Below are 26,300 nucleotides of genomic sequence, written 5' to 3' on the forward strand. Positions count from 1 at the left end.
AACACAGTTTCTTCCCCTTCTTGGTCATCAAGCCATCTGCAACCAAGAGTCAGCAAGCATTCAGTTCCAAAGCCACTGTTTTGTGTAACCACTGTTACACTTAAACCAGATACTGAGATTCCAGAAACACAGTAAGAAGTTTAACAACACCAGGTTAAAGTCCAACAGGTTTATTTGGGAGCAAATGCCACTAGCTTTCGGAGCGCTGCCCCTTCGTCAGGTGAGTGGGAGATCTGCTCACAAACAGGGCATATAAAGACACAAACTCAATTTACAGAATAATGATTGGAATACAGTCTTTACAGATAATCAAGTCTTAAAGGTACAAACAATGTGAGTGGAGAGAGCATTAAGCACAGGTTAAAGAGATGTGTATTGTCTCCAGACAGGACAGCCAGTGAGATTCTGCAAGTCCAGGCAAGCTGTGGGGTTATAGATAGTGTGACATGAACCCAAGATCCCGGTTGAGACCGTCCTCATGTGTACGGAACTTGGCTATCAGTTTCTGCCCAGCGACTCTGCACTGTGTGTCATGAAGGCCGCCTTGGAGAACACTTACGCCAAGATCAGAGGTCGAATCTCCGAAAGCTAGTGGCATTTGCTACCAAATAAACCTGTTGGACTTTAACCTGGTGTTGTTAAACTTCTTACTGTGTTTACCCCAGTCCAACGCCAGCATCACACATCATTCCAGAAACAGCCAGAGAGGATGGCTCTTTCATCAGAACTTCCTCCCATTCTAGTGATGAGGCAATAGCACAAACACTGACAGTCCCAATGATCGCTGGGACTGAGATATGTGCATCGCAGAAAATCCCAAGTCTACATTTGACAAACTGAGGTAAATAGCTGCTGCAATTACAAATTACGTCCTATTCAAATAAAACTCAAAGAAAAGAATTATGTCCCAACAATTAATAGCTACTATTTTAAGCCATCCTAAAAAGATCAGAGGAACATTGCCAGGTTCAATGCTCCTAACTCCCAAGATGAGAAGCCTACAATTTAAACCGAGCTTTCAGTTGGAGAAAAATAAATGATCACCAAGACTGCCTAGTCCGCTCCGAAAACATAAAAGTGTACTAAGGTGAGAATTTATCAGGCAAGGAGAAACATCTATTTTTCTTTAAAGTCACTACACAAGGTGGTTACAAAAATGTAACAACCCCTCACACCTCCCTTCCTGAAGGTTCATGAAAACTCTCAGGAGTAAACAGATATTTTCAGGATTGGTCAGGAATGTGGATGAGATAACAAACTTTCAACAGTTCCAATACTGTTCTTGTGATAACACTATTGGCCAAAATTGACCGTCTGTTTCTTAAGTTTTTATATTCTCCTTGGAGATAGTCTACAAGGTTAATCTTGTAAATGTTGCAATGAGGTTTCATTGTAGTTGGCATCATTATTTGTTAGAAATAATCCACAACTTGCCGTTTGTACTTAGTCAGGTCCACCATTCTACTTAGTTCTCTGAATTATTGCATAAATAATATTAAATGATAAATACAGGAAAAAATGGAGACCTTGCCTATGTTTATTGTCGGTGTCAAAGTAACAACTGCATGTGGTAATTCAACTGCTAGTGGAGCAGTTCGAGTTTGTGTGTCTCAGTCTGTACATGTTTCAGAGCCTGTCATTTGTGCCGCTTCAGGGAGTTTTACCTCAACTTCCAGCATGAACTCTTTCACTGAGGTCAACATGGTGCCATAGCTGCAGAAGCAACCCTTTAGTGCCTTGTCAAAATAGTTATTCTTCACGGATGCGCCTGGGATCTGATGTTGCTACAGCCAAGCCTTATCCCATCCAAAATACCGGCACACAACTAGGTCAAACTGGGGTCACTTGCTATCTCAAAAATGTTGACGTCCTGCGCTACCTTAACAGCCCTGTTACAACTCTCAGTTCACCTCAACAAACCCAAAGAACCTTTGGTACCTCCCCTGGGTATCTGTGACACAATAAGATACCTATACCAAACAGCAGCAGAAATGGGATATCTTGCAGTTAGATTCACAAAGGAGGAGCCATTTGGTCTGTTGTGGCTGTACCATTTTCTTCCCAGGACTATCCAATTACTTTGACCCCACCCATTTGTGTAAGAGCTCTGCAAATTCTCCTTTTAGCGATATAGCCAATTCTTTTCTGAAAGTTACTATAGAATACACTTCCAGCACCTCACTCTCTGCAAACTCTCATTGCCCTGCACCCCCCCCCCCCCCGCCCTCCAAACCCGGATAATTTGACCATTTTCTTAAATCTGTGTCCCTCTGGTTACCACAGCTCCTGATGTGGAGATGCCAGTGTTGGACTGGCATAAACACAGTAAGAAGTTTAACAGCACCAGGTTAAAGTCCAACAGGTTTATTTGGTAGCAAAAGCCACAAGCTCCTGCCAGTGGAAAGTCATTTCTCCCCATTTGTTTTATCAAAAGTCCTCAAATAAAATCTCTCCTTAACCTTGTAGGGAGAGTACTCCAGCTTCTCTAATTTCTCCACATTTCTGAAGTCCCTCATCTCTGGTACCATTCCAGTAAATCTCCTCTGCACCCCTCTCCTAGGACTTGGCACCTATTTAAAAATACTGAGGGGTGCATTTCTGCATGGAAGGCTGTGACTAGCGGTGTTCCACAGGGATCAGTTCTGGGACCTTTATTGTTCGTGGTATATATAAATGAGTTAGAGGAAAATGTAGCTGGTCTGTTTAGTAAGTTCACAGATTATACAAAAATTGGTGGAGTTGCGGATAGTGAAGAGGATTGTCAGAGGATACAACAAGATATAGACCAGTTGGAGACTTGGGCAGAGAAATGGCAGACAGAGTTTAATCCGGACAAGTGTGAGATAATGCATTTTGGAAGGAACAATACATGTAGGAATTATACAGTAAGTGGCAAAACCCTTAGAAGTATTGATAGACAGAGAGATCTGGACGTACATGTCCACTGATCACAGAAAGTGGCGACGCAGGTGGATAAGGTAGCCAAGAAGGCATGCTTGCCTTCATCGGTCGGGGCATTGAGTATAAAAATTCGCGGGTCATGCTGCAGCTGTACAAAACCTTAGTTAGAATATTGTGTACAATTCTGGTCGCCACACTACCAGAAGAATGTGGATGCTTTGGAGAGGGCACAGAAGAGGTTAACCAGGATGATGCCCAGTCTGGAGGGTATTAGCTATGAGGAGAGGTTGGATAAACTCGGTTTGTTCTCACTGGAACGACAGAGATCAAGGGGTGACCTGATAGAGGTTTACAAGATTATGAGTGGACAGTCAGATGCTCTTTTCTCAGATAGAAAAATCAAGTATAAGGGGACATAGGTTTAAGGTGCGTGGGGAAAAGTTTAGAGATGTGTGAGGCAATTTCGTTTTTTTTACACAACGGTGGTGAATGTCTGGAACGCACTGCCCGGGGAGGTGGTGGGAGCAGGTACGATAGCAGCATTTAAGGGGCAACTACACAAATATATGAATAGGATGGGAATGGAAGGATACAGACTCCGTAAGCACATGCGGTTTTAGTTTAGGCAGACATCATGACTGGCGCAGGCTTGGAGGGCCGAAGGGCCTGTTCCTGTGCTGTACTTTTCTTTGTTCTTTGAGACACAGAGGTTATGTAATCACAAGGAACCCATTTTTATAATTTAGGCCTCTATTTTAAAGCCCGAGATCCCATATGTTCAACTTATTTTCCTCCTTAAAACCAAAAACGAAACCCTTACATAAGCATTATCAGTACTCGGAGAACATGCATCAACTGATAGTAGGCAATGTAACTATCAGGTGAAACATTTCAGGTGATGGATGGCATTTCTAACAATGCATAAGTACTTTTGCTGCACTAAAGTGCCTACCTAGATTGCACACTTAAATCCTAGAGTAGGATTGAAGACGGCACAGTGACAGTGCTTAGCACTGCTGCCTCTCAGCGCCAGAGGTTTGATTCCCAGCTTGGGTCACTGTCTGTGCGGAGTCTGCATGCTCTCCCCGTGCCTGCATGGGTTTCCTCCAGGTGCTTCGGTTTCCTCCCACTGTCCAAAGATGTGCAGGTTAAGTGCATTGGCTACACCGAATTCTCCCTTAGTGGACCAGAACAGGCACCGGAGTGCGGCAACTAGGGGATTTTCACAGTAACTTCATTGCAGTATTAATGTAAGCCCACTTGTGACTAATAAACAAACTTAAAAACTCTATGGACAATTTGCCGAAAGGTGTGATGACAGATCGCTCTGCCTATACCCAACCAGCTTGCAAAAAGTGCACTATAAGAAGATTTGCACAATATTTCAATGACTTAAAAACTGAATTTCAAACATTGAGCTAGGAACAATACTGAAGACAATATAAAATCGGCTCCTACCCTGCACTTCACAAGCTAATATTTCTGGCTGCTTTAAGTGTACACTTCCTGATAAGATGAGTGATGGACAAAGGTGATTTACAATATTTCAAGCAGATTTTTTAAACAATTCATTTTCTCCTTCCTACAGCACACAACTATCTACTTTGCCCTTAAAGGCAAAATGCTTTGCAACTTTATTGGATTCACTTTGCAAAAAGCATAAAAGGCCAAAGTAACTGGCAATTCAAAAGTTTTTTGTTTAAAGTTTTAGTTTTTATTAGTGTCACAAGTCGGCTTACATTAACTGCAGTGAAGTTACTGTGAAAACCCCCTACCTCGCCACACTCTGGCGCCTGCTCAGGTACACTGAGGGAGAATTTAGCATGACCAATGCACCTAACCAGCACGTCTTTCAGACTGCGGGAGGAAACAGGAGCTCCCTGAGGAAATCCATGCAGACACAGGAGCGACCGTGCATACTCCACACAGACAATGGCGCAAGCTGGGTCCCTGGCCACTGTGAGGCAGCAATACTAACCACTGTGCCACCATGCTGCATGTGAAAGTTTAAAGGAAAAACAATACTGACAAATGCTGCAATTCCATACTGATCATAGGAATGATTACACTAACCAGCCAAACTTAAAATGCTTCCTTATTAAAATGTGACATGGTGATTTTAGAAAGTAATTTAGAATAGTTTCTAACATCATAACTGCAAACGTTGTACTAATCAGAATTTTTTAAAATAAATATTTCAACAACTGTGCAGGTTAGGTTAATTGGCCATGGAAATAAGATCTGGGTGGGGTTGTGATCGGTGCAGACTCAATGGGCCGAATGGCCTCCTCCTGCACAGTAGAGATTCTCTGATTCTATGATGTTTCAAAACATGTAAACATATACAAATTTATATTTAAAGCAGATATTCAATAGTAGTTCAGTGAAAATTCTATAAAATGCTTTGATTTTACTAAGCAGACTGGTGTTTACAGAAGGAAATCATGAATTTTATCTGCTGCTCCCAAACAGACCCTTTCTCAAAGCATTATGGAAGTAGTTTGATTTATTACAAAGACTTACAGCTAGACAAGGCAGCATTCAGATGGTTGGTTCCCACAGTAGTCAATTACTAAAGTTTTTCCTCAGATTTTGCATACACAATATATAAATTGAATTCCACTATTATCGCAATTTAAACAAGTTAAAACTTGTTAAACCTAATTAATTGCTGTCATTCAAACTGTTTAATTTCTAAAATAATAATAATTGGTTAATTACTTTATTATGGAAATATTTCAAGTTAGTCACCCTGAAATCTAACATATATTCTTTTTCAGTTTGACTGCCATTGTAATAGCTGCCACACCCGAACACACACTCAAGTATATAACATGGGAAGAAGTGTTAAATTGTTCATTTTGGCAGGAAAAATACAAGGGCATATTATCTAAATGTTGAGATTTCAGAGCTTTCAGATGCAGAGGTATGAATCGCAAAAGATTAGCATGCAGATAAAGTAATTAGGAAAGCTAATAAATTACAATTTACTGCAAGGGGAATTGAATACAGAAGTAGGGAGGTTATGCTTCAGTCATATAGGGCATTGGTGAGACCAAATTTGGAGTAGTGTATGGTATCGGTTTCCTTATTTAGGGAAGAATGTGAATATCGTGGAAACAGTTCAGGGAAAATTTACAAAACTAATACCTCACTGGGCAGGTTGTCTTATGAGGAAAAATCAGACAGGCTAGATTTGCAGCTGCCGAAGTTAAGAGTGATAGATGACTTGATTGAAACATACAAGATCCTGAGGGGTGTTGACAGGGTAAATGTTAAGAGGGTGTTTCCTCTTTTGCAAGTATCATGTACTAGGGACCACTGTTTACAAATAAGGGGTCGCCCGTTTTGGACAGAGATGAGGAGAATATTCTCTCGCAGAGGATGAAGTGTCCATGGAACTTCCTTCCTCAAAAGGCAGTTTAGTCTTGGTAAGCTAGGAGGTGAAATTATCACGGGTAGACAGGTATGTGGAGTTGAGGTTGCCACCAGAATCGTCATGCTTTTATTGAATATTGAGTAAGCTCAAACGGGCCTGTTCCTGCTCCTAATTCGTATGTTTGCAAATTAAGACCCTCAGTGAAAAATCCAATAAATAGCCCTTTACAATTCCAACAAGTGTTGTAATTAATACCATTTGGAATGCTACTATTGCAGATAGAACAGGGAAGGGAATTCAGGTCACAGCTTGCTTCAGCAATAGGATTTCAAAGAGACAAGTATGCTTGCAATTAAATGAAACCATGTCACATATCATTTTCAGATATCACAGACGATCAGCTTTTGGGGGAATATAAATTATTCATTCACCATTTTGTTCATTTAACATAGTCTCAACACTCAGATTAGTTTGGAAACTCCACTGTTCACTCCAATTCTCCTCGTTTCCGCTTATGTAGGCGAGGGCCGTTAACACTGGGAAATGAAACAATATCCTTTTTTCATTGCCCATCGTCAGCATCATGTGCTCCAAGGTCAGGCACAGCACAGACAGATGCAAAGTAAAGCTTTCCCTTCACCTATTTCAAGTGCATTTACAACTACACTATAGATTTTTATTTCCCATGTCAGTCACGACCAACTGAAATGGTGATTGTGATACCAATTACTATTTTGTGCTATAGCTACTCAAATCTATCCAAAATAGAAACAAATAACATGATAAACGAGACTCAAAGCCAAGTACCAGAAATGGTGGTCAGTGTCTAGCATTGTCACTGTACCTTGAACTTGGTATTTACTAAGTACCTTGGTTCAGTTTAAAATTCATCAGATCATCAACTTTTTACTGAAAATTTCAAAAAGCATTTTCAGATTGGAATTTACTTTGCTCCAAGAATTATGGAAGAATGTCAGAAAAGTTTTACTCATATAGCAGTGCTTATTTCTCTTTTACCCTTAAAGAAACAATTACTGAATTTATAAATACTGCAGCTAAAATCCCACAGGAAATTCAACAAAGGCTCATTAATCATCAGTATTCAATAAATATGTCTCACAATCCTTTTGACCCATCAGGTCCATTTGGATTTATTTTTGAAGAGCGTTTAAGATGATCTAAATGTTTCATTAGCATACAATATAGCACCTTACAATACCTTTTGAGAGAGAATTATTTTAGATTAAATTCTTGATCTAAAACACCAATTATAGAACATCTCTAGTATAATAATGAACTCAGTAATTATACTCCATCTATTTATTTAAGAAATCCATTAGGGAATTTAGAAGAAACGTCTTCACCTAAAAAGTAGTAAACTGTGGAATTTACAATCATAAAGAGTGGTTGAAGTAAACAGCATAGAATCATTTAAGAGGTAGCTGGACAAAACATTCGAGGAGGAAGACAATAAATAGTTATATCAGTAGATTTAAATGAGAAAAGATGGGAAGAGGCTTAAGTGGAGCATAAACCATGAACCATTTGTACCGAATGGCCAGTTTCTGTAATGCATATCCTATGTAATTTGGCATAAATCTGAAAGGCTCAAAGATCATACTTACTAAATAATGAAAAATTGTTGTTTCACTGTCTCTCATTTCACTATTATTAAAAAAGGAACTAATCACAGCCTCAAGTCATTTTCAGCAACCAGGTTGGTTCTTTGTCCACTATTTTAAAAAATTCCTAGAAGTAAAATTTATATTATTCATATAAAAGTCTTCTCATTTTCACAGAGTGGAAAAAAATCCAAAGTGGCATATAATACAATGAGCAACTCCCAAGTGTCTTGGGCATTCCTTCTTCACAAGCCAGGGTTATTCTATTGGCCTTTCATAATAATATGTCTTGGGCCTTTATACATGCACAATTTTTCTGGCCTCCAAGTATATGCAAACATTATTGCCCTCAGTGTTGCAGTTCTGAACTGCATGCATATGCAATCATTACTGCTCAATCACACTGACAACTTTGCCCTTGCTGACGCACAATACAAAGCAGCAGGACAAGTAATCCAGTACAAAACTGAAACATTCTTAACCTTGACCTTGACAACTGAATCAGACTGTAACACTAGAACGTAATTCAACTCTCATCTTGGCACTCTGTGTTGCTCCCTAAATAAGTAGCTTCATTTTATAAATCGCAACATTTTAATTTATTTGATTTAATTTAAATTTATTTCATTAAATGACTCAACTAAATTTCATTTATTAAATTAGACTGCAATTAAATTTATTCATTTAACATTAGGTCATTTATTCCCTAAAAAATCAACATGTGGAATAAATATAATCAATGGGTTCACTGCTACAGTTTCAGAAATTCAGGTGTGGTCTTATAAACTAGCCTATGGGAAATACTGAACTGGAATGTCAGCCTAGATACTGTGCTCAAACTTGCAGTTATGCTCAAGCTTCTGGAGTAGGACTTGAAACTTCAGACTTGGATGCAATGGCACTACGAAATGAAACATGCCTGACACTTTCATAGAATCCGAGCAAAAGGAGGCTATTTGGCCCATCAGTCTGCACTGACAACAATCCCACCCTATAAGACAGAAAGCAGTGTCACTGTACTCCCATGCATTTACCCTGCTAATCCCCCTGACACTAAGGGACAATTCAGCATGGCCGATCAACCTAATCGGCACATCTTTGGACTGTGGGAGAAAACCGGAGCACCCGGGGGAAACCCACGCAGGCACGGGGAGCATATGCAAACTCCACACAGTCACCCAAGGCTGGAATTGAACCCAGGTCGTTGGCGCTGTGAGGCAGCAGTACTAACCACTGTGCTACCATGCCACCCTTTTTTTAGGCAAAGTTTATACATATAGTGTCTCAAAACCAGAAAACGGGGGACCCCACCCTGCTGGATTTCAGAGATATCCGTTTTTCAGAGAAAAGTCGGAATCTTAATTCAATTAAAAGGAGACACATGAAATCAAGTGGATATGTTTCTTGTTGTTAAAGTTTGACAAGAACACATAATAGTGAAGAAAAAACATTTGAAAAAATTAAATAATAAGCTAAGTAAGGTTGACTCGCAGGCTGTGAAGGTAGCCTGGATCTCAAGTTTTTGACATTTGAATTTGGCATGGGTGAGCATAAGGTGTGTCAGTCCAGGTATGATTCAAGTGACCCACTAGGAAGCTTTTATCAAACAAAGTTTAAGAGCACAGTTAAAAGTATAATAAAAAGATTTAGCGTAAATTTTACCAATTACAAGAATCAAACATGATACAGTATAAACCTTAACAGCTAGCTGTATATGATGTTCCAAATCAAACATTCCACAAACATACACCCCTTTCTACACTTTGCACAAAAAGCAAGTATGCTCACGTGATGCTGGGTTTTCAGCTTTTTAAACACCTGCTGTGAATTGTTTCTTTGAATGTTGGATTAAAACTCTGAAGCTTCCCAGTCCTGGAACTTTCCAAAAAGCCTCTGGAGAGAAACAGAAAATCAGAGACACTGTCTGCCTCCACCAACGTCTAACAGCAACTCAGAAACAGAATGTCCAACTCCAGAGAGAGGGGAAAACCAGAGACATTGCTTTCTGTCTCAAGTCCAAACAGCATCAGAGAAAAATGAAACCAAAACCTTGGACTTTGTGGAAAAAAAACTATCACCTGACCTGTCAATCATGTTCCATCTGGCAATTCCAAAAGGATAAAACCCCAGGGCACTGCAGTAGGCCAGATTAAAAATAAACATTATGTCCAGTATACAGTTTCAGCAACAACTAGAGGATACTAGTTACAGGCAAAACAGTGCTAAATTAAAACGCTACTGGAGATCCAGGCTACCTTCACAGCCTGCAAGTCAACCTTTCAAGCTGCTTGAAAAACCTGCGAAGAAACCTGATTAAAATACATTTCATAAAGGCACAGTACGGTCACAAATAAAGAAATAACCCAAAATTCTGTGTGACCTCTTAAAAGCATTACCAGCTTGGTTTCATAGTTGCATTACTTTCCTATTTTATACAACATGTATATGTTTTAAGTCCAAAACTACAATAGAATGGAAGGATGAATACTTAACCTACTAAATTTCACATTCAAATAGAATTCTTTTTACAGAATTGCCCAAACCCATAGTGTTTGTATTTTAAACTATAACACAGAGAGGAGATTATTCACCCTTTGTAGAGCATCCAACTAGTCCTATTCCTTTGTGCAGAAGTAAAATACTGCAGATGTTGGAAAACCGAAATAAAAACAGAAAATGACCTGAAAATATTCAGCATGTTTGGCAGCATCTGTGGTGGAAGAAACTGTAAATGTTTCAAGTCAATAACCTTTCATCAGAACATTAACTTGGTTTCTTGCCCCACAGATGCCACTGGACCCCTGCTGAGTACTTAGAGCATTTTCTGTTTTCAATTTCATTTCCCTAGAGCCCTGGATTTTTTTATTGCTTCAGGTATTTAACCAATACCCTTCTGAAAGTTATTATTGATTCTGTTTTCATCACCCTTTCAGGTAGCGTATTGCAGATTTTGTTGGCATAAGAAAAACTGATAAGAAAACAGTATCCCAGAGAGAACAATACTGGGGACCATATTGGTATGGACCTTTTCTCTTACCTTTCAATTCTATTCTATCCATACACCACCACCCCACCCCCCCGGGCCCCAAACTACTTACGAGTCCATTGAACATCACAAAATTCAGTCTTGAATCCTGTCTAACACTTATAATTACAGAGCGGAATGCCAGTCCAGTCAGATGCACAGCACAGCTACACGTATGCCAATGTGAAACCTGCCTTATGCAAAACCAGAGTGTCAAGGACATCAGTTAAGTATTAAAGGTTTACCATTTTGCACTACAAAATGAAATTCACTTAAGAATTTGAATACTTCCCAAAAAAAGGCAACATCTTCCACAAAAGGAAAATTGATCTACTTTCTCAATAATCAGCTCAATCTGCAGTTTATAAGTGACATGTTCAGACACTTCTGTCTATTCAAAGTAGTCAGAAAACAAGTAACCTGAAGAATGAAGTACTTTGTCCTTCCCAAGACAAAATAGCAGCTCACCACCATTCTCTCTTCTCATAACATAGGAGGAATCAGACAAAATGTTTTCAAAATTCCATGGCATAATGCCGAACCAACATGCCAAACTACATTTTTCAATATATTAAATGATAGAAACAAGTCAGCATTTTATCAGTTTCAAAGATAAGCCAGTGGAAATGTTTTAAGTGCAAAGAGAGATTTAAATACTAACCCCGCATCCAAAAGGTCAAGATTACACTAATATAAAAGGCAAAATACTGCAGATGCTGGAATCTGAAACAAAAACAGAAAGTGCTGGAGAAACTCAGGTCTGACAGCATCTGTGGAAAGAAAATAGAGCCAACATTGCAAGTCTGGATGACCCTTGAAGCATCATCCAGACTTAAAATGCTGGCACTATTCTCTCTCCACAGATGCTGTCAGACCTGCTGAGATTTTCCAGCATTTTCTGTTTTAGGTCAAGATCACAATTGGGCACAGGCTACTTATGCAGACATGTCCAGATGGTAGAGAAAAATTCAACACAAATGCTGCAAATAGACAAGGAGGTAAGGTACAAATATCTTGCATAAATAAAGACAAGAGTGGGATAGTAGTGTCCCGCAGAGATCAATATTAGAAATCCAGCTCCTTACTTTGTATACTTAGTTTGGATATGGGAATGTAACAGTGCATATCCGAATTGATGATCTAATGATGACCAGGGCAGCACAGTGGTTAGCACTGCTGCCTCAGTGCCAGGGACCAGAGCTCGATTCCTAGCTTGGGTCACTGTTTGTGCGGAGTCTGTACGTTCTCCCCATGTCTGCATGGGTTTCCTCCAGGTACTCCGGTTTCCTCCCATAGTCGAAAAACGTGCTGGTTAGGTGCATTGGTCATGCTAAATTCTCCCTCCCAAACAGGTTGCGGAGTGTGGCAACTAGCTGATTTTCACTAACTTCATTTGCAATGTTAATGTCAGCCTACTTGCGACACTAATAAATAAACTTAAAACTTAAGTTGCATGGTCCGTCATAAAGAAAAACGAGCCAAGAAAGCATATCTTAAACCAGTATTTGAAATAGGGTGGATACAGTTTTAATGTAACCAGTTGAAGTCACTCACTTTGAATTTAAGAATGATAATCTAAGTGGTAAAAACACAGGGCAGGTTGGGGAGAAGTTTTAGATCATCAAAAGAATTGAGATCGTCAGGAAGTGGCCATTAATTCCAGTTTGCAGTAAATCCTGATTTTGTTGCTACCTTCTTGACATCCTGACTATTAGCTCAAAATAACAATCTCCCAGTTTGCAGATTTTTCCTCTTACATAAACCATAGATTTCCATCAGCACTTCACCTTTTCATACAGCATCAGCTTCTCTTCACTTCCTCTCTCCTTTATCTCACACGTTGTTCACTGTTGGTAAACCCAAAAGAAACCCTCTTGCACTGCACTGCATTGCAGCCTGAAATGGAATGGCTGCCTACTCGTCAATTGTTAAGTGGCTGGGCCAGGACAATCCCACATGTGCAGAAACCCTTCTCAGTGACAGCAGGAGCTGAGAGCCAAATTCTTTTCACCAAGATAGTCATCAACGAGATAGCTCTAATTGTGAAAGTTTTGCATTTTTCTGTTTTCCAACCGTGTCCTCAGCTGTGTTAACTTTATTTACACCTATGCTTCTAAGGAATGGGGTGGAGATGCCGGCATTGGACTGGGGTGAACACGGTAAGAAGTCTCACAACACCAGGTTAAAGTCCAACAGGTTTATTTGGTAGCAAATACCATAGGCTTTCGGAGCACTGCTCCTTCGTCAGATGGAGTGGAAATGTGCTCTCAAACAGTGCAAACAGACAAAATCAAGTTGCAGAATACTGATTAGAATGCGAATCCTACAGCCAGCCAGGTCTTAAAGGTACAGACAATGTGGGTGGAGGGAACATTAAACACAGGTTAAAGAAATGTGTATTGTCTCCAGACAGAACAGCTAGTGAGATTCTACAAGCCCAGGAGGCAAGCTGTGGGGGTTACTGATAATGTGACATAAATCCAACATCTAAGGAATGGATGCATGTGAGGGTGACTGACAGCAGTGTGGGCCAATTGCAAGGGCCCAGACAGTTGGACAACCCATTAGATCCGAAAATCAAGTAGTACATTCAACCAATGACTTAATAGCATTGCCAACTCTGACTGGACATATTCCAGGAGATGTCATCATATGGCCTCTCACCTTAAACTATCCCTTCCACAGACCTGTTCTGACTTCTGAATGTTTGGTTACCCTAGTTTTCAGGCCAAAACAAAATCAAAAAATTCAAACATCACAAGAGAGTTCCTCACAGCATGTAACAGAAAGGAAGAATACAAACTACATTTGAAAAGTTATATTGCTCCGAGTTTACCCAACTACAGGAAAAATGTATGAGATGTCAGTAACAATCTCGCAGCACATCACTAGGAACATTGAGATGATGGAACTCGGCCACAAAAAGGGCATAAGTAAATGGCTATAGTCACCAGATATGAGGTGCCTGGAGTTTCATACGATTGAGGCATTTCAAATAATATTGACAGATTAGGAATGAAATGACTGTCCCCTCTAGGCCAAGAAGAGGGGATATCATAAAATTCCAGTTAAGCTAGTTAAAAGCAAATCCAGATAGCTATTTGTAGGAACACATTTCTATGAAAATGAAAAAAAGTGCTCTAAAAGGCCACAGATGCAAAGTTAATTAAGGCGGCTATAAAGGAGATAAATACTTAATTGGAAAATAAGTACATTAAGGGATTATGGAGAAAAGGCAGAGAATTACAATAAAGATAGAGCTTCATGGTGAACAAAACATGGAGCGGGTTCAATGGTCTTAATGGCCTACTGTGCCTTCATTCTTATCTTCCTTACTGACTAATTCATTTCTTAACAAGCTTTAAAAGCTGTGTCGTTCAGTAGAAACATTGGTTATGTTCCACTGACAACAGGAGTCCATCAACCTGAGCCAGTAATAAATCAGATTGGTCAAGATCTTCAAATTGGCAACAAGGTCAGCAAATCCAGCATTTAAGGGGGTGCCAAACACATGCAGTGAAAAACAGCACTAACTTACTAAGGTGTGATCTTGTTGGAAATGTATTTTAGTATCTTTAATAGCTACTTAATTAACTGAAAAGGGACAACAAAAGGCATGTGATTACTGACAAAATCTACTTCAAGCTTGAATAATAGTTCAAATCTAGGCCTAACCTGTGACAGCTAAACAATACTATCCAAATGTAAACTTCATTACCTGCCAGATCTATGAAACAAGGTTCAGCCTATAGCTGAAGTAAAAGTTACTTTAATGTTTTTTCTTTTACTCCATTGCGGATTTAACTGAAAATTGAATGAAATAACTCACCCAAAGCCTCATCTGTTTAGCTATTCACGAAACAGAATCCAGATTCTTGCTCTAACTTTTCCCACCCAAATGGTTAACTGAGTAACTGTAATGAGAGTATATCGGAGACAATGCTAATCTCAAAATTGACAACTAGGTTAAAAACTGTGCGAAAAAAATATTAAAGTTTTGTTTATTTAAAAAATACAGTGAAGTAGAAAAAAAACAAGATAGATCAGATTTGATGAGGTCAAGTTCTGATTGCTTTTTATGAACCCTTGTTCTATATAACACTTAGCCCTTTCAGTATTCAAACCCTACAAATACATTGCACTTTCTGCAGAAGATAAATCTACCTGGAACTGTACAGCACAGCAAAATATTTACTACCGTGCATTATATAGTGTACCATATCAAATACAAACAGCAAATGCTGGAAAAATTCAGCAGGTCTGGCAGCATTGGTGGAGAGATAAACAGGATTAATGTTTCGTCTCCTTCAAGACTCATAAGGACTTGAAACTTTAATTCCGTTTTTCTCCTCACCAAGGCTGCCAGAGCTGCTGAGTTTTTCCAGCATTTTCTGTTTTTATTTCAGATTTCCAGTATCTGCAGTATTTTGCTTTTAATATAGTATATTATCCTAACAAAGATGATCAATTGTGGTTATATTGTTCCAAGTGAAATATTTAATGCACCCTCACATACAATTGAAGCTCCACTCCAGCAGGCTTTTAAATCAGGCTTTAAATCTACTGACTACATTGTCCACACTCTAATACAACTAGGTTAAATAATCTGCTATGATACACTACGCCATAATACGTTCTGTACATGTTAATGGGGTACTCTGGCCCAAATGTTCCAATATGGGAAGAGGCCTTCAACTCGTCATCAATGCACACTAGGTCCCTGTCCCAACATGCACAAATCCACGATAGATACATAAAAAAGTTCCAATTGCAGTTTTACAATGTGGAAACTCCATGATTCCAATGATAGTGGGATCAGGAATTGGGAACCACAGAGACTTTGGGCTGTTTGTCCTAAACTCTCTGGTTTTTAACAACGACTCATGTGAATTTTTCAGCGCAGATATAAAACCAGCAAAACTCTAAGCAAATCAACTAACTCCACAATGTTCACCACCACCCACCCCCCTGCCCAATTACCCCCTCACCACAGACTGCACAACCCTCACCTTCCTCCAGCCCTGGAAAGTGTACACCCATTCCCTCATCCCCGCTCCTGATTCACCTTTTGGAATCTGACTCCTGTGCATCAATCTCAGAAGAGTCAGCAGTTTTTGGAGTGCAAGGAAAGGGGTTGAGCATTTTCATGGGACAAGGGAGGGGAATGAAGGGGACTGAACATAATCAGGACGAGGGTAATTTGAACACAGTCAGAGGGTGAGGGAGGGAGAAAAAAAAAGTGTTAGGTGGCAGAGGAGGCTGACGCTTTGCAATTTCAGATGTTGACAGCTCCATTTGAAACAGTGAGTCAATGAACTAAACAACAGACCTTAAGGGACATGACTTCAGTTCATGACAGGAAAGTGATCTGGCTGTGCTGGAATTACACTTAACATTAGGCCTCTCGACTGCTGCATTCATCCCTGTATCCCTGCTGGAGCCAGCACTGCAAAGTGCAAAGGCTCCATCATAAAATACTAATAAGGCAGATTAAATTGCAGCCAGCATTAGATTGCACCCACTCCAACAGTGACTAGAAAATCTGGGCCTCTCACTTGGTGTCCAAAAAGCACAACTTTGTATTTTAAGAAGTCCCAGAAACAGAAAATTAGCTGTTTAAGTGCATCTAGATCATTTACTGTATTTAACATCTGTGCTAATACATTGGCAGAATAACTATTCACAGCTGTGCAGTGTATTGTTAATGTTTTTGTAGGAACAATGGCCAGGATACAAATGGTACGAATACCCACTAAAGTGATGATGTGGAGATGCCGGCGTTGGACTGGGGTGGGCACAGTAAGAAGTCTCACAACACCAGGTTAAAGTCCAACAGGTTTGCTTGAATTGAAGTAGCTGTGAAAGCTCGTGATACCAAATAAACCTGTTGGACTTTAACCTGGTGTTGTGAGACTTCTTGCTATAACTTCTTGTACTAAGTGGAAGTGCTCATGCTTAAATACTTTCTGTTGTACACTACCAACTCAAATAATTTGCACATTATTGAATTATTGACTGACTTGCAACTTAACCATGGACGTGATTTCTAAGCAAAGCTGAAAGTTTTCCACGGCTCTTCCCTGCCACCAAAAACTGAGGGTAGATTTACAAGTCTCCAAATAACCATAGCTTAGTGTTTTTTTATACATTTATTGTAGTGAATAAGATTTTTAGTGCCCAGTTTAGTTAATTCACAGATATACCCCTCATTAGCACTGTTCAAGTTGCCTTTTTTTGCATGAGACACCATTCACTTATTGACTATTTTTTGTATTTCAGAAGTAAATGCCAGCAGTCCCAGCACTGTTTGCACATTTTATAACTATCTTATACATGACAATGTTACCAGTAGGATTTTTAAAAATGCTGGACTGTGCAACTTCAATAATATCACATTAAGATACATTAGATATTAATAAGCTATAAATTAATTCAATCTGTCTTTTCTTTGAGGACTCCTTATCTGACAGTCTTGTTTCCTGAAAGAATACCAATCATGTTGCAAATCACTTATAATTTTCACCAACTTGCAACGAGCAGAGGATTGACTTAAAGACTGCATTTGAAGCAAGCTTTGGAGTTCAGGGATTATCTCTAACAGTAATAAGGGTAAAACAGTCGCGGATATAACTAGGAACAGTGATAACATTTAAAATCACTATGTCAGAAGATATCTTTAGCATGAACAAGAATTTGAATAAACGAGAAACATTAATTCCAAACTAGCTTCAAAAGTTAAAAATAATTCACCAGACTAAGGCTTTACAATGCCCGAGTAAATTATAGTCGTTTGGTAGTACAGAACTGGAGTATCGCTGAAAAAAGATATTGTCAAAGTTTTTGGCTTGTACTCATCAGGACAATCGCAAGAATACCAATGTCAGGGGAAACAATTTCATATGGCATGAGAAGAAAGCGTTGTTTGGTTGTCTTATTGGTAGAGGCGTTGCTCTGAAGAATGCACCAAAACAAAGACACAAAAGTGATGTCTCTTTATCCCCATCGTTTAATCAATGCAAGGTTCTGCACAACCTGAATTGACCAAATGATTGGGTGAATTAGTACAAACAGTTTTGAATAAGTTTTCCAGATTCGTGGTGAAGGATTCCTTCACATTTACAGGACCATACCGGACTTGCATATCGACAGCAATGCTGTGCCCATGTGCTCATTAGACATTGCTAGCCGAATCAATGTTCCACTTAAGAAGCCATTGATATTTGCACTGCAACACCATATCATGGCAAGCTCAACCCACCACTATTGAGTGAATCAGTATTCATTGAGCTCATGAACTCAGCATCTTGCGGAGTTCAGCCTTAACGACACGATGTATGCCCAAATGGGATCCCCTCAAGGCCAGTTCTCACAAATATCTTTTTGGGTCCCATGAGAAACACGTCTATGATGGAATGACATCTAATCTTAAACCCTTGACATCGCCATATTTAAATCCCATTTCCTTGCATGTCTTAAATGGGCTGCATCCTGCACTCAAATTCACCCTTGAAATGGAGCAGTCAAATAACTCCCTTTTCTTGACGTGCTATTTGAGAAATCTGCCAGGGGTCATCCACCACAGGTCTATCTTTACCAGCCAATACATGTGTTGGAATTCTTAACAATTCCATACATAAGATTGGCTTAATTGGCCACGTGCAAGCCTGATGCTCAAAGATGACCTGCGGGATAATGCAGGAAAATGGAGTTGAAGATTATATCAAATCAATCGATCTCATTGAATGGCTGAGCCGACTCAATGGGTTGAATGGCCTACTTCTGCACTTTCATCTTATGGTCTTAATGGCTACCCTGATCAGATCCTTGCAGACTGCACGTCACACAAACTTACGAATAAGCCCAAGGCTGTCACTTTCAACTCTGAAAAGTGCAAGTGTACCTCAGATTACCCTGGAAGGCAAGGTGTCTTGACAATATGAGCAACAGATGGAACTAGTTGTTTCACAGTGCTACTAGAGAGCAGCAAAATGAGTGGTATTCGCCACTGACAGGATGCTGCCTATCACACAAATGAATAATATGGTATATGAATTTTGTGCCAGTGTGATGAGAGATATAGAATCTGCTAGTCATTGAGGCGTATCAAACTCAAAACAATGTCCAACATTAGATGCAATTCTCTGATTGGACCCATTTACTAAATAATTCTCAAATTACACTAACAACCAATTTAAGATAGTCAGGTAGGTTCATATTGTGGTGGATTTACATACTGGAGATTGCATACATCAAAACATAATTCTTTATGGACAGAAAGAACATGTACACATTTTGCTTAGCTGAAACAGGTAATAAGCAATAGCCATTCGCTGGTTCATTCCTGAGTCAAACTGGCTGGTTTAAACTTCAAACAATGCTTGGCAGTTAACTGTCAATCACTATTAACTAGTGCATTGCCCATGGCAACACCTCTGCCAATCACAGTCCACTTGTCAAGTAATCAGCACTGTCTTCTCAGCCGTATAAAGTTGTTTCTCCTGACATCACATGGAAAAGGCCATCTTCGATAAAGAAGGGAAGCCATCGACAACCGTATTTTTCATTTCTGTAAAATCGCCTGTGTGGTATCTTATCAAAAGTAGAGTATGAATGTATGCATCATCTATTTCTGCACTCTTGACTTGCAGCAAATAATTCAATAGGAGGTGCCCTTTTGATACAGGGCATGGCTACAGTGCATGAAATAAGGGCCATGAAGCTGCTAGTAGTACAGTGCAGAAACATATTATGCAGCATGAAACTACACAGATCAAATAAATCTTTGATTCTATTTCTGATCTGTGGCAAGATGTATTTAGCTGCTTTGCTATTATTCTCATTTTCATTCAGATTTGGCAAAATGTTCATGAGTCAAGTTCAAGCATTCATACTACTAAATCCAACTGCTTTATACCAAAGTCAGCTCATGGATTTAGGATTATGGACCTAATCCTACCACTAGTACATGGAAACTACATTTGATACTGTAAATACTGGGAACATCAGGACCCCTTAACTCAACTTAAAATAAGGCCTATATAGAAGTAGCCTTAATGGATCCAGGGGATAGGGCAACAACATTGGACAGTGTCCTTGGGCTAGGGTGGGCAACCAGGGTTCTTCCTTCCAATTACTGGGGAACTCATGAATTTGAAATTATGCATTTTTCAGCTATTTCAATTGTTCAAGGTTGCACTTTTTTTTGATTCACAAAATGTGAGTATCACATACAAAGGCAGCACTTACTGCCCATCTCTATTTGCCCATGAGAAGGTGGCGATGAGTCTTGAGCCACTCCAGTCCAGGTGGTGTCAGTACATCCTCAGTGCTGGTAGGGAGTTTGTGTTTTGACAAAGCATTAGCGTGAACTGACAATTGGGAGGGGAATTATCCAGTGGTGGTGTTCCCATGTGACTGCTGCCTTTCTTTTTATAGGTGACAGAGTTCATAGGTTTGGAAGATGCTGCCAAAGAAACCTTGACTAGTTGCTGCAGTGCCTGCTGTAAAGGATGACACACACTGCAATGACACTGCACCAGTGGTGGAGGGAGCGACTGCTTAATGTGGTGGGGATGGGGGTGATGACTACTTTATCCTGAATGACGTCAAGCTTCTTGGGATTGACATGTTGGAGTTACTCTCCACTTGTCTGGATGAGTGTATTTCCTCTCACTCCTGACTTTTGCCTCAGATGGTGGACAGGTTTTGGGGAGACAGAAGCGGATTATTTGCCACAGAATTCCCAGCTTCTGGACTGTTCTTGTAGCCACAGTATTTATGTGGTTGGTCTATACAAGTTTCTGGTCAAAAGTGACTCCAGAAGGTTGGTGCCAGGGGTTCAGTCATGGTAATACCATTTGGAATCTGGTTACATTCTCCCTTATTACTTGCTATTTCTCAGTCCAAGCCTTGGCCCATGCAGACCAAGACCGCTCCAGCATATAAGAAGTTGGGAATAGAACTGAACACTTTGCAATAATCAGTGAACATCTTCTCTTCTGACATTACAATGGAGGGAAGATCACTGTTGAAGTAGCTAACACTGTTGAGTTTGGGACACTGCCCTGAAGAACTCCAACAGTGATTTCCTGGTGCTGAGTTGTTTGGCCTCCAACAACCATCTTACTTTGTCCTAGGTAAGATTCAGCCAGTGGAGAATTTTCTCTCCGATTCCCATTGACATTAACTTTATTATGGCTCCTTGATGCCACATTCAGCCAAATGCTTGATGTCAAGAGCAGTCACTCTCAACTCACATAAACCACCTAAATTATGCTCTGAATTATTTATCATGGAAACGCAAATTACAATATTGAAATTTTGGTTAACTGAACAATTACAGTCAAAGGCTTTCAAGCCAGCACTGCCACAACATTCGACAAGTTTATTATTGAAATATACATTTGCATTGAAGGATGAATAAATCATGTTTATGCAACATATAGTTTGGCAGAATTTGCAACCAGGTTATGACCAGACAACCAATGTCAAAGTCATGCATTCCCTAATTGACACACACTACTTATTACTGTCTGCTTTAACTGCTGCTTATTCAAATCAACAGAATGTTGCTTCGGATTTCCTTTGAACAAGATCACATAATAAAAGAACGCATTAAGCACTGAACACCAGAATAGAATTTACAGACAAGATAAGCGCAGCAAGGAAAATTTGTAGTTATCAGAAAATACAAACTATTTCTCATCAATTTTGTTCCCCTATTCTCAACTCAAAAATCAGAGAAATACTCTATGTATTCCCTCCTGAATGCATTGTAGCCAAAACCTTTACTGCCTATTCATGCTCTGGACTTGGCTACACAGGGGACAACTTCAAAGTTTGCAAAGATATGAATCTCGTCAATATACTAACAACGAAGTGGATAGCAACAAACTTCAGGACAGAGACAGGCACATGGCAGATTGAATTGAAAATATTTGAAATATTATAGTAGGAAAAATGAAACACAATGTGAACTAAATAATACTATTTTAAAAGGAGTTCAGGAAGAAAGAAACCTGGAGGGTTGTATGCACACAAATCTTTGAAGGTGACAAGACAATTAAGGAAGATTGCAAAAAAAACATAAGATCTTTGGCCGAGTAAATAGAGTACAAGGCAATGAAGCTATGCTAAACTTTTACAAACCACTTGGCACACCTCAGCCAGAATACTGCATTCAACAAATAATGGAATTTCCTGCATGAATTTGCAAATAATTATAGACAGTTGAGATGGTAGGGAAAATTATTGCCGAGATATATGCATCTAATCATTATGATTGGACTGACTACCACATATGTACTCCATCCATTTATTTCGATGTGCAGACATGTAACAAACATCTGAGAGCATGCTCATCAGCTTCACTGAGTTGGCCATGTGCTTTCCACATACCAGACACTGAACTCAAGCCGCACAACAGGACATCCCAAATTTAGATACAAAGATAATTTGAAAGCCAATTTCAGAGCCTGCATGTTGAGACCCACTACATGGGAAAAGACAACCCTGGACAGGTCCGAACAGAGAAGCCATTCTATCAAGCAATCTTGACACTTGAGAAGAGTAGTCAGAACAAGTGAACATGCTGCAAAGCCAGTACCTTCACCAATGCCTCCAACAGTGAATTCATGTGTAATAATTGCAGTCGCATCTGCAAATCAAGACGGGTTAACATCACATACAAATGACACCAACCTAGACAACAAATAACAGATCTTCTTGTTGAATACTCATCCATCAAAGTAAGAATCCATCAGCAGACGGGTAAATGGCATAATTACAAATGAACACATAGGCAAGCACATGACAGATTGAATTTAAAATATGTGAAACCTATTAAAATAGGGAAAATGAGACAACATGAACTAAATTATACCATTTTAAAAGGAGTGCAGGTCATTTGTTTTGTTTCACGCACACTCTAGAGAAACTAAAATGATCAGAAATGTGGGCATTTGTTTGAAAAACTGATCAAGTAAAACATTTTTACGTAAGCAAAACATATGCCAGAGAAAATACAGCAGTGTGTCCTGACATTAATTACTTGTTCTACAATAACTATAAATACAGTTCCCCAGTCTCAAATTTTTGAAGTGTTCGCTGAAACTCAAGACCATGGCATTAACGAATTGCTAACATACCTTCAACAATTTTCATAATGCCTACCTTTTAATGTTAAAATATTAAATCTTAAGTGCAGTTTCTACATTTTCTACTGATTCCATTCACAGTCCCTTGGATTTAGGACTTCAGTTAGAGTGACCAAGTTCATTAAAGTTGTCTTTGACTAGAGTATGGAGGTCTTGTGGTGCAATGGGTAGCGTCACTGCCTCTGAACCAGAAAGTCTGGGTTCAAGGACCTGATGCCCAAGGAAGGGGTGTTCGTAATGTGGCCAAATAGCTTTAGTATCAACTTGTAAATCCTTCCAATATATGCCAGTGATAGGTGGTAAAGCAGAAAGGTTCCTGACCAACCATGTGATGGAAAGTGGAACCTCTACCATCATTATCAATAGCTTCAGGCTACAACATGCATGCATATGTTTCAATACGTTTACCTTTTGGGTATAGGGCTACTCTATTCAACCTTTCCTCATAAGGTACGAGTCCAGTGAACCTTACACATGAAGCATCTGTGCACCCCATATTTGTTTGTAAAGTTGGTATGTCTATTAAGGAAAGGGCAACATTGAAGTCATGTTTCTCCAAGGTCTAATTCCCAGAAATTAATCTCATGGAAAAGACAGGTATATACTTAACGAAGTCAGACTGAGTGGCAGGGCCCTTACCAAGAGTCAGACAGAGCAGCGGACTGAACAGCACAGCTCCTGGATGCTAAAATGAAAGGGCAGCTTTCAAAATGTGTACAACAGGCCAGGCTGGGCTCAGTTTAGGAACAGATAAGTACAACAACCAGAGAGAGACCGAGGTCAGCTATAGACAGAATAGTGTAGGTTATGCTACAAAGATCCTCTGGTACTCTCCATGCACTATTCCTGGGGAAAAGGATAAAAAGGGCTTCAATGTTGGTTTCATTTGAAGAGTCAGCCAGATCACAGAAGGGCAACAAGCACATATTATAGAGATTCATATGACTTTTTATATCTCATGAAGGCACAAATCCATGCACACCAAATCATCCTACTTTACTGCAACAGAATCTGTATCTTTTTTTTGGTGAAAGCTTAAAAGAAATAGGAGGGTAAATCTAGAATCACAACTCAGCTCATCATGCAGTAAAGTGGATTGGTTCATCTCCTGCTATACCATCTCATTCCATTTCATCAATTAAGCCTGGCCTCAACTCCGACTTACACTCAGTGGAATCTAATGATAGACCAAATGATACAGATGCAGGGTAAACAGGATAAAATAAACCCTGGATTAAAATTGTCACAGTAGTCACAATTCCGTGACAAGTGGAAGCAAATCCAAGGCATTGCTCATCGTTGTCAACAACACACAATTCCCATAAACTTCCCCAGCTTGGTTGCCCCAAAAAGTTGGATCCCAATATGAAATATATCTCATATACAAGCTCTGTCCATCCACATTGTGGCAAACTTCAAGGAATGACATCGGTGCTCATTGTTGTTTGCCTTCCCACTCAGTCATAAATGATTGATCCTCAATCATACCGACATGAATGTAAGTGGGCATCGAAGCTGATCTTTAAAAAAAAAATTATAATCGGGACTTAAAGAGGGGGAATAATCACTCAAAAATGGTCAGAACACTACCTAGCTTGCTTCCTTTTCCACTAAGAAATTATAACCCCAATTCTGTGCATAGCCCATAAGGAAATAAAATCTTATGCTGACAAAAATATCACTACTACAAAATGTGAATCTATCCAGAATACAAAACCAAAGTTTGATTGAATCACTGGAAGGTAGTGATTAAAGATTGTTTTTTGCCTAACAATAGATCAGCAACAGCTGAGTGTCATGCAAGAGGTAGACACAAAATATCAGCTATAAAGCCATACACAATATTTGTAGCAATCACAACAAGAAACTGTTTCTGCCGAAAAGCTTGTATGCAGAAGTTCAGACAAATCTATTCAACTTTCTGAAACGGGTGCAAATGAGATAAAAGCTCTGGATTTACCCAGGTCTATGGGGTCTGTACACAACAACCACCAGAATCGATTTCACGTAACACCTGGTTAGAGATGGCTCCAGCTGCATGACTCATTGTTCACTACAACCAGGCAAAAAAAAATTAAAATTAAAAGTGCACTTTATTTGTGCTGCAATTTCTGTGGGTCCAAGCCGAGCACAGAGCATAGAACAGTACAGCACAGGAACAGACCCTTCGGCCCACAATGTTGTGTCGAACATGACGCCAAATTAAACTAATCCCTTCTGCCTGCCCTTGGTCCATATCCTTCTATTCCTTGCATATTCATGTGCTTATCTAAAAACCCGTATCGTACCTGCCTGCACCACCACCCCTAGCAACGCATTCCAGACACCTACCAATCTGTGTAAAAAACGTGCTCCTCACATCTCTGAACTTTCCCTTTCTCACCCAAAGCGCCTGGCCACGAGTATTAGACATTTCGGAAGGGATTTTACAGTCTCGCTCGTCCCAAAACCGTAAAATCCCGCCCGAGGTTAACGGACCTTTCTATGGTTCATCCCTTGTCCGCTTTGATTCCTATGGTGAGCAGGACGGTAAAATTACAGCCATCAACTCTGGGGGAAAGATTCTGACTTGTTTTTAAAAAAAGCTCAGGGAGACGGTTTCCAACACAAACGGTTTCAGCCTCCGACAGAAACAAAATTGTCCTTGTTTTAACTGAAGCCAAGTTAAGACCATTGATCTAGGGGGTGATTTTGAAGATTAATTGGAGGTGGAAAGTGCTATCTCAATGTACAGGCTCCATCCCACTCACTTAATGGTGTGTGTTATCCCACTGCTCCCTTGCTTTCCCAAGAAACAAAATGCCACTTTTACCATTTACTGACCTGTAGTCATGTTGGAATCGGCAAAGGTGAGAAGGTCAGCTGTACAAACCAAATGGCATCTATTGTTCCATTTTGCTTTGAAGAAGAAAGGATGCTACCTGTATTTATCTCAGGAGGTTCTGAATTTAGATGCTATATGCTGCAACTAGAGTCATAGAGGTTTACAGCATGGAAACAGGCCCTTCGGCCCTACATGTCCATGCTGCCCTTTTTTTAAAAACCCCTAAGCTAATCCCAATTGCCCGCATTTGGCCCATATCCCTCTATACCCATCGTACCCATGTATCTAAATGCTTTTTAAAAGACAAAATTGTACCCGCCTCTAATACTACCTCTGGCAGCTTGTTCCAGACACTCACCACCCTCTGAAAAAATTGCCCCTCTGGACACTTTTG

At 39.7% G+C, this 26,300-nt stretch overlaps 1 protein-coding gene across 3 annotated transcripts in view; it reads right to left on the reverse strand.

Moving 5' to 3' along the window:
* Nucleotides 1-26,300, reverse strand: part of spop (speckle type BTB/POZ protein) — a 123,706-nt gene that overhangs the window by 80,505 nt on the left and 16,901 nt on the right. Inside the window, exon 1 of one of the 3 annotated variants that reach the window (XM_078223859.1) lies at nt 9,691-9,795. The exons of the other annotated variants lie outside the window; for them this stretch is intronic. The gene's annotated coding sequence lies outside the window, so the exon portion shown is untranslated. Of the gene's footprint in view, nt 1-9,690; nt 9,796-26,300 lie in introns of those variants that run through there. 3 annotated transcript variants of the gene reach the window in all.

The sequence above is a fragment of the Mustelus asterias genome, chromosome 11 (assembly GCF_964213995.1).
Source record: "Mustelus asterias chromosome 11, sMusAst1.hap1.1, whole genome shotgun sequence".
Classification (NCBI taxonomy): domain Eukaryota; kingdom Metazoa; phylum Chordata; class Chondrichthyes; order Carcharhiniformes; family Triakidae; genus Mustelus; species Mustelus asterias.